This window comes from Choloepus didactylus, chromosome 6 (genome assembly GCF_015220235.1).
Source record: "Choloepus didactylus isolate mChoDid1 chromosome 6, mChoDid1.pri, whole genome shotgun sequence".
Lineage (NCBI taxonomy): Eukaryota > Metazoa > Chordata > Mammalia > Pilosa > Megalonychidae > Choloepus > Choloepus didactylus.
In genome coordinates, this window is record NC_051312.1 from 28,794,278 (window position 1) to 28,806,857 (window position 12,580).

The 12,580-nt window shown below is 36.5% G+C and overlaps 1 pseudogene; it reads left to right on the plus strand.

The window, feature by feature from the left end:
* The first annotated feature begins 1,707 nt into the window (after positions 1 to 1,707).
* Positions 1,708 to 5,877, plus strand: LOC119536843 (annotated as a pseudogene).
* The last annotated feature ends 6,703 nt before the right edge of the window (positions 5,878 to 12,580 follow it).

A 12,580-nucleotide genomic window follows, 5' to 3' on the forward strand; every position in this document is an offset into this window, starting at 1 on the left:
GGCATACTCTTAGATACTGAAGATACAATTCTTAATAAAATATGTTTAACTGGGTAGAGCCTATAGATTATAGGGGAAGATGGAACTAAAAAAATAATTCATAAAGTGTTATAATTACTCAACAAATCAAGAAGTGATGACCTTCTAATGCAATTATCTCTTAAATACTCAGCTTCTATGAATTGTCAGGATCTACTTTCTATTGAAATTCAAGTATAACTTCATAATTTGAGTGAGGCAGCTCATTTCTTCTATTGATATATCCTAAAGTTTACAATTTGATCTTCTCTTTTTTCAAGGGAGGCAGCTAATTCCTTCTACTGATATATCCTAAAGTTTACAATTCAATTTTCTCATTTTTCCTTGAACCAGAAGTACAAAGACACTGAGAGGCAAATTCTCATTCTGATGATGTTACACTCCATGTCACCTCCTGATTGACAGCTCAGGAAATCTGAAATTCCTCTATTCTCAAAGCATTCAGACCTCAAAATCAAACTGTTTACTTAATTTCAGTGGATACTTTCTTCAGCTTATGGTCTTTGATGATATCTTTATTGTCTCCCTATCCACATTTTAACTCTCTCTATGATGCTTGAGTACAGATTGCCTTGTTTAGAAGCACCAAGGATGGGATAATCTCTTGTATTTACAAATCACCATCTAAAAATGTAGACCTTGTTTTCCCAAGGTGACTGAGTCAAAAATCAACTACATGTTTCCATATTTTAGTACAGAATTATAATTATGGCACCATGATTCTGCCTAAATTCTTTAACACTCTGAATTGAACCTTGGCAAGCCAAAAGACATTCTAAACAATTTTGAAAATTAGAGAAATTGTCTATGGAATGCCCATCCATTTTGATTTCTACTAGCCATTTTCTTTCCTCAAATAAACTAGGTTTCAATAATTGTTAATCTGGTTGTTCGTGTGTATTTTCAAACAAAACATTGCTTTTATTGGACTTTGTTGGGAAGAATTTAATATCTTTAGCTCTGCTAAACTGCTCTCTGATGATTTTTGAAAATCAGTTTAATTAAATTAAGTTTTGTAAGTACTCACATAGTGCCTGCTTCACTTCTATGGCTGTGGGTGATTTGTTCCGAGGTTTAGAAGTTCATAGTAAAGTGATGCAGACAAGCACATATGTAAATGCCAGCCTATAATTTTAAGCTCCATGCAGTAGGCAAAATCTTACATAACTATATATTAAAAAGTCACAAAAGATCAAATTGTTTTGGTGGTGGTTCTCAGAATGCCCAAAAGCCTTAAATAAAAAAAGAAATGAGATATAGCATAAAAAAAAAATCAAAGAAACTGGAGTCTATGGTCAACAGTAACATTGCAGTATGCTTCCATTAAATGTAACAAAGGCAAAAAAAATGCAGTCTTTGTTAGAGACATTCTGGAAGAGGCTGCTTTTTTCTTCAGTAGATCATCTCACAGATGTACCCTCTCCCATGTACCATCCAGTTTAAAATACTCTCATCATTGAACGTGAAGCAAGATATCACTGAAAATGAATAGGTAATTGTGAGAAAACTTTCCAAGCACCCATTTTCTAAAGAGCTGCTGTGTGTGATGTCCTGTTAAGGAAACATTGAGTAAGACATCACTTTTTTTTTGTTTACATAAAGCTTGAAATATTCTGAAATTCATTACTGAAGATTTTCTCACAGTTTCTGACTCCTTCAGAAGGACACATGGAAAATAGGAACAATGTGACTGAGTTCATCCTCCTGGGGCTCACACAGAACCCAGAAGGGCAGAGCTCTGCTTGTCACATTTGTACTAACCATCATTGTGATGATAGTGGACAATCTGCTTATTGTAGTGACAGTAACAGCCAGTCAGTCCCTGGGTTCTCCCATATACTTTTTTTTAATTTTTCTTTTTTTTTAATTGAGATTGTTCAGATACCATACAACTATCCAAAGATCCAAAGTGTACAATCAGTTGCCCACAGCACCACCATAGAGCTATGCATCCATCAACACAATTATTTTTTCAATTTTTAGAATATTTTCACTACTCCAGAAAAGAAACAAAGGCAAAAAAACAGAAACTTACATTGTCTCATACCCTAACCATGCCCCCCCCTCCATTATTGATTCATGGTTTTAGTATAGTACATTTGCTACTGTTGATGAAAGAATGTTAAAATACTACTAACTGTAGCATATGATTTTCAATAGGTATATATTTTTCCCTATATGCCTCTCTATTGTTAACCTCTAGTTACAGTGACATACATTTCTTCTAGTTTGTGAGAGAGATTTCTAATATTTGTATAGTTAATCATGGACATTGTCCACCACAAGATTCACTGTTTTATACATTCCCATCTTTTAACCTCCAACTTTCCTTCTGGTGACATGTGTGACTCTGAGCTTACCCTTTCCACCACCTTCACATGCCTTTTAACACTGTTAGTTATTCTCATTACATGCTACCATCATGCCTGTCCATTTCCAAATATTTAAGTTCACCCTAGTTGAACATTCTACTCATAATAAGCAATTGCTCACCATTCTTTAGCCTTATTCTATATCCTGGTAACTTATATTTCATGTCTATGAGTTTACATATTATAATTAGTTCATATCAGTGAGACCCTGCAATATTTGCCTTTATGTGTCTGTCTTATTTCACTCAATATAGTGCCCTCAAGGTTTCTTCATCAACCCACTTCTTTTAATACAGTTTTGTTCAAACACTATATATTCTGTCCTAAGTAAACAATCATTGGTTCCCCATATAGTCACATATTTATGTATTCAGTACCATCACCATTCTCTGTATAAGAACATTTCTTACACAAAGATGGAGGAAGAGTCAAAGAAGGCAGAGAGGCAAAAGAAAAAGGCAAGAGAAAGAGAAAAACAAATTAAAAAACTTGATAGCTAGAAGGTGACAAAAGGAAAGATAGCATTAACCTAAAGTAGAATAAAGAGTCAGACAACATCACCAATGCCTGGAGTCCCATACCCTTCTCCTATTTCCCACACTCTCATATGCATTTAGCTTTGGTATATTGCTTTTGTTACATTAAAGGAAGCATAATACAATGTTTCTGTTAATTCTAGCCTCTAGCTTTCATTGATTGTATTTCCCCCCAATCCCAACCTATTTTTAACACCTTGCAATGTTGACATTCACTTGTTCTACCTCATGTAAAAACATATTTGTACCTTTTATTACAATCATTGAGCATCCTAGGTTTTTCTGAGTTACATAGTCCCAGTCTTTATCGTTCATCTTTTGCTCTGGTGTCCTACATGATCCCAGCCTTCCTCTTTCAACCATATTCACAGTCATCTCTGCTCAGTGTACTTACATTGCTGTGCTATCTCCCAAAATTGTTTTCCAAACCTCTCACTCCTGTCTTTTCCTTTCTGTCTGCAGTGCTTCCTTTAGTTTTTCCTGTAGAACAGGTTTCTTGTTCACAAACTCAGTCATTGTCTGCTTGTCAGAGAATATTTTAAGCTTTCCCTCATATCTGAAGGATAGTTTTGCCAGATATAGGATTCTTGGTTGGTGGTTTTTCTCTTTCACCATCTTAAATATATCATCCACTTCCTTCTTGCCTCCATGGTTTCTACTGAGAAATCCACACATAGTCTTATCAAGCTTCCTTTGTATGTGATAGATCATTTCTCTCTTGCTGCTTTCAGGATTCTCTCTTTATCTTTGAGGCTTGATAATCTAATTATTAAGTGTCTTGACATAGGCCTGTTCAGTTCTATTCTGTTTGGGGTACACTGCACTTCTTGGATCCATAATTTTATGTCTTTCATAAAAGATGGGAAATTTTCATTGATTATTTCCTCTATTATTGCTTCTGCCCTTTTCCCCTTCTTTTCTCCTTCTGGGACACCAATGACATGTAAATTCTTGCTTTTCATTTTGTCTTTAAGTTCCCAGAGATGATGCTTGTATTTTTCCATTCTTTTCTCTATCTGTTCTTCTGTGTGTAGGCTTTCAGGTACCTTGTTCTCCAGTTTCTGAGTGTTTTCTTCTGCCTCTTGAGGTTTGCTTTGTATGTTTCCAGTGTGTCTTTCATTTCTTGTGCTGTGCCTTTCATTTCCATAGATTCTGCCAGTTGGTTTTTTGAACTTTCAGTTTCTACCTTATGTACATCCTGTGTTGTCATTATACAGTTCATGTCTTTTGTCATATCTTCCCTAAACTTTTTGAATTCAGTTATTATTAGTTGTTTCAATTCTGGCATCACAGTTGAAGTGCAAGTTTGTTCCCCTGACTGAGCCATAACCTCATTTTTCTTGGTGTAGGTTGTAGTTTTCTTTTGTCTAGGCATGGTTTCCTTGGTTACCCCAATTAGGCCTCCCCAGAACAGAATGGGCTGAGGTCTCAGAAGGAAGAAATATTCAGTATGCGGTTTCCCTGAGGGTGTGTATTTTATTGGTACACCCTCTGATGCCTCCAGTCACTGTGCTTTTCTGCCCAGCAGGTGGTGCCTGTTAGCCTATAATTCTTAACTGGTGTAAGTTCTAAATGAAAGGCAGGTAGTAGAGCTGGGCCCCACCCCTTTCCTCTTAGAGAAGATAGATGCCCTAGAGGGAGGTCATTAGCATTTCAGTGGTCTCTCTCTGACTGTACTATACCCTTGTCTGGGTCACAGAACTGGGAACTGAAAATGGCTGAGGCTTTCTCCACTGAGTTGAAAAAGGAACAGAGCTAGTCCAAGGTGACCCTCTGGCTCTCCAAGGTCAATCATCACCCAAAGCTTCTGTCTGCTTTTTGGGGATTCATACCTCATAGTGAGCAGTTCACACCTGCTAATTAAAACCCCAGTTGGAGCTCAGCTGAGCTGTATTCACTTGCTGGGAGAAAGCTTTCCTCTGGCACCATGAGGCTTTGTACCTTGGGCTGTGGGGGAGGGGTCTCCCAATTTGGATCCATAGTTTTTACTTACAGATTTTATGCTGTGATCTCAGGCATTCCTCCCAATTCAGGTTGGTGTATGATAAGTGGATGGTCATGTTTGTCCCCCTGCAGTTATTCCAGATTATTTACTAGTTGTTTCTGTTTTTTTCAGTTGTTCCAGGGGGAATACTTAGCTTCCACTCCTCTCTATGCCACAATCTTAGATCCTCAGCCTCTCCCATATACTTTTTCCTGGCTTATTTATCACTGATAGATGCTGTCTATTCTACTGTCTTTGCTCCCAAAATGATTGTAGACTTACACTGTAGAGGAGAAGACCATTTCTTCCCAGGTTCTTGTGACTCAAGTCCTTATAGATCATTTATTTTTTGGTGCTGAAGTCATTCTTTTGGTGGCAATGGCCTATAAACAATACATGGTCATCTCTAAACCTTTTTATTACTTGATCATCATAAATCTGTGGGTTTGTATTCTTATGTTATTGGTAGTCTGGGTTGGAGGCATTCCACACTCATTGGTTCAATTTATCTTTACTTATCTATTACTTTGCTGTGGTCCCAATGTCATTGACAACTTTTTGTGTGATATATACCTCTTATTGGAACTTGCTTATACTGATACCTATCTCCTTGGACTTTCTATGATAGCCAATGGAGGGGCAATTTACACTGTCATCCTTTTCCTCCTCCTGGTCTCCTGTGGAGTCATCTTATACTCCTTGAAGACTCATGGTTTGGAAGGAAAGCACAAAGGCTTCCACACCTGTGTGTCCCAGGTGGTTATTTTGTCCTTTGCTCCCTGCATTTTTCTGTAGGCAAGGTCCAATTGCACCTTTCCCATTGACAAATCCATGACTATATATTTTAACTTTCATAACCCACATATTGAACTCCTTAATCTACACCCTGGCAAATGCAGAAATGAAAAATGCTATGAGGAAACTATGGAGTAAAAAGTTACCATAATTGAAGTAGGGATGTATCCCTCACTTGGAGTATGATATTCACTTTTTCACAGAAACAAGGAAAATTTTCACTATCAGTGATCAACCATTTTATTATATTTTTATCTTTCTGTTTGGGTTACTTAGTTTATTCTGAGACAGTTATAGAAATTATTCTTTATCAAAGTAGAATGTATTATAGCCCTTAGGGATCAAGAAAATTATGCACCTGAAATACGTATATAATGTTAAGATATCTGGTGGACAACAGTTTTTGGTTTGATTTCAAGTTCTTGTTTGTGGGATATGATATCTATCTAGCACATAAAATTTTCTCTTAATAAATTTTATTCCTCTAGTTTAAGACAGTGCCATTTTTAAATTAAAAATTCAGATTGTTTAAAAAGTTATTATAATGGTAAAATTAATATATTGGTCAAATTAAATCTCGCAGCTTGTGCTCACAGCTGAAGATGTACTGATGAGAAATGAACTTCATTAGCTTATAACATGTGTACCAGTTTAAATATATTATGTTCCCCCAAAAGTCAGATTCTTTAATGAAATGTTTGTGGGGACAGATGTATTAGTATTGATTAGGTTGGAATTTTTGATTGATTGTTTCCATTGAGATGTTTATCAGCTGTGGGCAAAACCTTTGATTGAATTATTTCCATGGAGATAAGAACCTCACCCACTCAGGGTAGATCTAGATTTAACCATTGGTGTCCTATTAAAGAGCTCACAAACAGAAGGAGCTCAGAGCAGCTGAGAGGTTCATTTTGGAGAGAAGCTAAGAGCCAACATTGATGCTGATTCTTGGAGATGCTTGGAGACATTTGGAGATGCTAGCCCAGAGTTTGCTCCAGAGAAGATAAGAGAGGACCCTGATGCTTAGAAGCATTGGTTGCTGAAGAAGCTAAGAGAGCCCTTTGGCGAAAGACATTTTGAAACACAGCTTGGGAACAAAGGAACAGCAGATACCAGCCATGTGCCTTCCCAACTGACAGAGGTGTTCCAGATGCCATCAGCCATTCTTCAATGAACGTATCATCTTGTTGATGCCTTAGTTTGGACACTTTTATGGCCTTAGAACTGTAAATTTCCACCTTAATAAATCCCCTTTATAAAAGCCAATCCATTTCTTCTATTTTGCATAACAGCAGCATTAGCAAACTGGAACAGATTTTGGTATCAGAGAAGTGGGGTGCTGCTGAGTTTGCAAATACCGAACATGTTGGAATGGCTTTTTAAATGGATAAAGGGAAGATTATGGAAGGATTGTGAGAAGCTTTACAGAAAAGCCTAGATTGCTTTGAGGACATTGTTTGTAGAAATATGGACTCTAAAGATATTTCTGATGAGGTCTTAAACAGAAATGATGAATGTGTCATTGCCAACTGGAAGAAAGGCAATCTTTGTTTTAAAGTGGCAGAGAATTTGGCAAAATTGAGTACTGGTGCCAGGTGGAAGGCAGAATTTGAAAGTGATGAGCTGAGCTATTCAGCTGAAGAGATCTTGAAACTAAATGTCCAAGATGCAGTCTAGCTTCTCCTTGCAGCTTATAGTGAAATGTGAGAGGAAACAGGTAGGCTGAGAACTGAACCCTTGTTGAAAGAAACCAGAAATTTATGGTCTGGGAAATTCTTGGCTTCCAGAAAATGAGACCCCAGAGGCTACAGCCCCATTTGAGGATTTAACCAAATGTAGAAAACAACCACCATTTCTGTACAAGCAAGGATTGGATATAGAGTTATCTAGAAAGGATTTGTGGAAAGTTCTATTCTCTGATGGTTTTGACCCCTGTAAGCTGCATGCCAAGCCAAAAAATCTTTTGTGAGATCTGTATAGAAGGAACAACTGCCAGTCTGGAATGGAGGGAAAGAGAAGGAACAAATTGAAGGAAAATTTTCTTCTAATACAGAACCATGGAAATTAAGTCTGGAGTCAAGAAATCTCAGGCAAGGAGAGCAGAACAATCCATGAATGTGGAAAGGATGAGTTTGCTTTGGAGGCAGAAGGTGGTCTTTCTGCCTCTGCTTCACTGCTCTGGAAGAGTGTTGCCACCCCAGGCCTCAGAGAGGTTGGAGCACATTCCCCAGGGATTAGGGAGAGCCTGGCCATCACCCCACTGTTTGAAGATGGGAAAGCATTTGCTCCAGAGAGGCAGAGTCCGGGTGGTACCCTGATGTTTGAGAAGGGTGGAACCCAGAAGAAGGTGGTCTCCCAAGTGCATGGATATGTTGGAGCACTCACCCCAGCATTTGGAAAGAAATGGGCTGCCATAAAGGCCCTTGGAAAGTGGGATTGCCACTCTCTCAAACCCCTTTAAAGGATAAAACATAATTTTATAAATGACTCTCAGACTTTGAAATCTAATGAAGTATGCCCTGTGGGGTTTAGGAACTGTTTTGATCCCATGAACCCTGTTTTCCTTTCAATTTCTCCCTATGGCAATGGGAACATTCATCCTATGACTGTCCCTCCTTTGTATATTGGACAGGTCCACAGCTAAAGGTGAATTTTGATGAGAGAGGCTAAACCTGTAACTGATCTTGAAGGGATCGTGTACTTACCAATTGTTACTGAAAGTATTTAAGCTTTTGTATTATTGTGATAAGATGAATGTATCATGTATTTGGAAGGAATACATCTTCTGTGAGTCCAGAGGGTGGAAGCTGTCAGTTTAAATATATTATGTACCCCAGGAAAAGTCATATTCTTTAATGCAACCTTGTGGTAGCAGATTGATTAATCTTTTTGATTAATGTATGACCTCTTGATTAAATGTTTCCATGAAGATTTGGCCCTGCCCATTCAGGGTGGATCTTTATTAGTTTACTGTAGTCCTTTAAAAAGAGTCACACAGGCCCAGACACTTGCTGACACTGATGCTTTGGGATACTGGCCCAAAATTTGCTCCAGAGAAGCTAAGAGAGGACAAAATTCCCCAAGAGCAGCTGAAAGAGACTTTTGGAGAGACTGAGATGATTGCTTGACCAGCCACCTAGATACCATCACCTGACCAAGTCAACACATGAACCTAACCATCACAACATGTTAAATGTTAATTTTGTTATCTATGATGCAGGGATAATGATCAGCCAGCATATGGTTGATTTTATGAATGTATGCTGACTGTCCTTTGGACAGAAAAATTTTCAACCATATTCTGAACATCTAGATTAATTTTTCTCCACCAATGATTGAAATATATATTTAAGCCATTCATATTACAGTAGAGCCTTAGAATTTGCCTGCACTACATTAAAATTTCTGGGTATACTTTTTTATAAAAATAAAATGAATGCTGAACATTTTGGAACAGATGGTTTTGTTTTGCTTTACACAACAAATAGTCTTCTGAATCTTTGTAAACTATATGTTCTTATTGACTTAAGTAGTAAATCAAAGGCGTCTTTTCCAATTATAGTTGTTCTGTAGCAGATTTGAGGATATAATAATGTATTACAAGGATCATATTGTTAATGCTTTGGTCTTACATGATTCCCTGTTTAGAAATCTACCCATAACATACATAGTAAAGTACAAAATGGGTATTTTTCCCTCATCCTTTTCCTCTACATATAATTGAATTCACTTAAGTGTTCCTAATGATATCTGTGCCTCTGATTTAAAAAAAATATGCATTGAATGAATGCCATCCAGGCCTTAATGCATTAATATCAGCATTAATTTATTTTTAGTGAAGGAAATCAAAGGTACTCGAGATACTATAATCAGAAAATAATGCAATAAAGGGAGTTAGGAACTTATGTAATTTTAGAGATGTGGGAGGAATTGGCATTTGGATACTAGAGTGGGCAAATTTGAAATCAAGAATTCACTACCTAAGCTGTGATCCAAAGATGAGAACTATCCCCTGGAGGGTGTGTCTTGGAAAGAGGGTTTTGGAAGTGTATAGGACAGGTACTAGTCACCGCCTGGCTCTCATTCTGTGGTCATAACATCATGGAACACTTCATGTGTGACATTCTCTCCCAGATACAACTTGCCTGCAATAACACTTTCCTCACTGATTTTTTTATAGCTGTCACTGGTGTAGTAATCCCCATGATCACCTTTGTAATATTGTTGATATCCTGTGTTGTCATATTGTACTCCTTGAAGACTTGCAGGCCTACAGGGAAAAGAAAAGACGCTTACCTGTGGCTCCTACATCCCAGTTGTTGTCTTGTTCTTTGTGCCTTGTATTTTTATATTTCTACAGCCAATCACCACCTTCCCCATGGGTAAATAGCAGTATTCTATACTCTTGTCACTCCCTTGTTAAACTCTATTATCTATACAGTGAGAACAGAGAGATAAAATTTGCTATTTAAATGTTATTAAACAGGAACATAATTTCAGATAGTAAGTAATCCGATACAATGATTTTATTGTAAATGTTACATGTTTTATGTTTTATTACTTTAAAGCACCCCATCCCCTGCCTTACGCTTCTCTACCCGACTCTTACAGAATTTTTGCAAGGTAGGTGTTATCACTGTGATTATTCTTATTTTATGGATAAACTAAGATGAAGTTCAAAATGATTGATCATCCCAATGTCAGAGAAAGAGATATGACATGGATAAGCATCTGTCTAATACCAAATTCCATGCTCTTTCCACCATTTCAAAGAGTATCAGAAAAAAAGGCATACTTAGATCAGACTCTTCCTTATATTGCAGCAAATTGATGATTAAAATGTGAAAATTTGCATTGTATGTATGGTACCACAATAAAAATTTTTAACAGAAATCTCTTTTCTAATTGCAGAGTTGCATAACTTATCTAATATAATAGCACCTCTCACTCACAAAGCCATATTGCCTGGTTGTATCTAGGAGAGAGTGTAATGTAATTTAGAAAGATGATACATACCAGTACTTTATTGATACACATTCCATATACCAAATGTTTAAAATTGTATTGGGCTCTTGTTATGTGCAGTAAAAGATGACAGTGATAATAAAAATTAATTTTATTTAAAACAATCTGAAAGATTTTAAGTTTCCTCATATGGCCATAACAGCCCTATAAAATTGAAATCTACTATTCTTATTTTACAAAAAAAAAAAAGGAATATCATAAAGTTTACATGACAGTATCATAGAACTTATAAATCAGCCTTGAGACCCAATATTCTTACTCCACATCCTGTGACCTTTTATTCTATAGAATTTTTCAGTGCTAGTATTTAGTTATGGTTTGGCATATTAAAATATTTTTTGATTATCTGATATAGAAAGTGATAATTTATTAGATTCAAAATCTTTAGTAGAAACTAAATACAGATTATTTTTTCAAAAGCTTGTGGTAAAATTCATCCATAAAACAATTTCACTTTTAAAAATTAGCTATGTGCTTAGTTACTTGATGGTAACATTGTTAAGTACATTTCTGGGACTCTTCTGTGCAAACTGCTTTTGAAGATGATTTATAAGGTATGTAAGAAAGCAGGAATTGTTATTCCACACTTGAGTAAAAGATGTATTTCTTAGATAAACTTACCTAACTCATAAGATATTGTGAATAGCTTTTGACTCTTTTTGAAAAATGAATTATGTTACCAAAAGACAAATGTATGCTTGAAATATCTTTATAGCTGCTTCATTAGGTAGAAAAATCCAGCCTCCCATCTCATGGGTACTATATGCTTTATTGAGGAAGTCAGTGGACTTCATGATGTAACATTATTTAACAATCATGGAAGGAGAATAAGAATACAGGCTTCAAGATCAGGAGGCAGGGGTTTTATTTCTCACTGTGTTACCATCTCTTTTTATGACCTTACACAGTTCTCCCCATTTCTACAGGTAGCTTACTTAAGTAATTTAGAAATTGTTTCCAAGTTCTCTGATTCCATTAATGACATTTAACTACCTTAAATATTGTTTTATATATGTATAAATGTATTTTCTTCTATCCTTTTTACATGTGTTTAATTGAGATATAGTCACACACCATGTAATCCATCCCAAGTATACAATGTCGTCATATAGTTGTGTATTCATTGCTACAATCAATTTTAAAACATTTTCATTACTCCAAAGTAAAGAACAAAATAAAAATAAAAATAAAGGAGAGCATCCCAAAAAGCCCCCTATTATCTATGTATTTCTTTGTCTTTATTTTGTTACTCATCTGCCCATACACTGGGTGAAAGAAGAGCGTCAATCACAACATTTTCACAATCACATGATCACAAAACAAATCCTATATAGTTATACAATCATCATCAAGAATCAAGTCTACTGGGTTACAGATCAGCAGATTCAGCTGTTGCCTTCTAGTTATTCTGATACACTAGAAACTAAGGAATATCTATATAATGCATAAGAATAACTTCCAAATGATCTCTTGACTATTTGAAATCTATTAGACACTGAAACTTAATTTTTGCTCCATTTCTTTTTCCCTTTTTGATCAAGAAGGCATTCTCAATTACATGATGTCAGGCTCATTCCTGGAAGCCATGTCCCACATTGCCAGAGTGACTTACACTCTTGGGAGTCATGGCCCATGTAGGGTGGAGGGTAGTGCATTTATTTGCAGATTTGGCTGAGAGAAAGAGGCCAGATCTGAGCAACAAAAGAGCTTCTCTGAGGGTGACTCTTAGGCATAATTTTAAGTAGGTTTAGCTTCTTGTTTGCAGGAGTAAGTTTCATAAGGGCAAGCCCCAAGATCAAAGGCTTGACTCATCAAACTGGGAGTCTCCA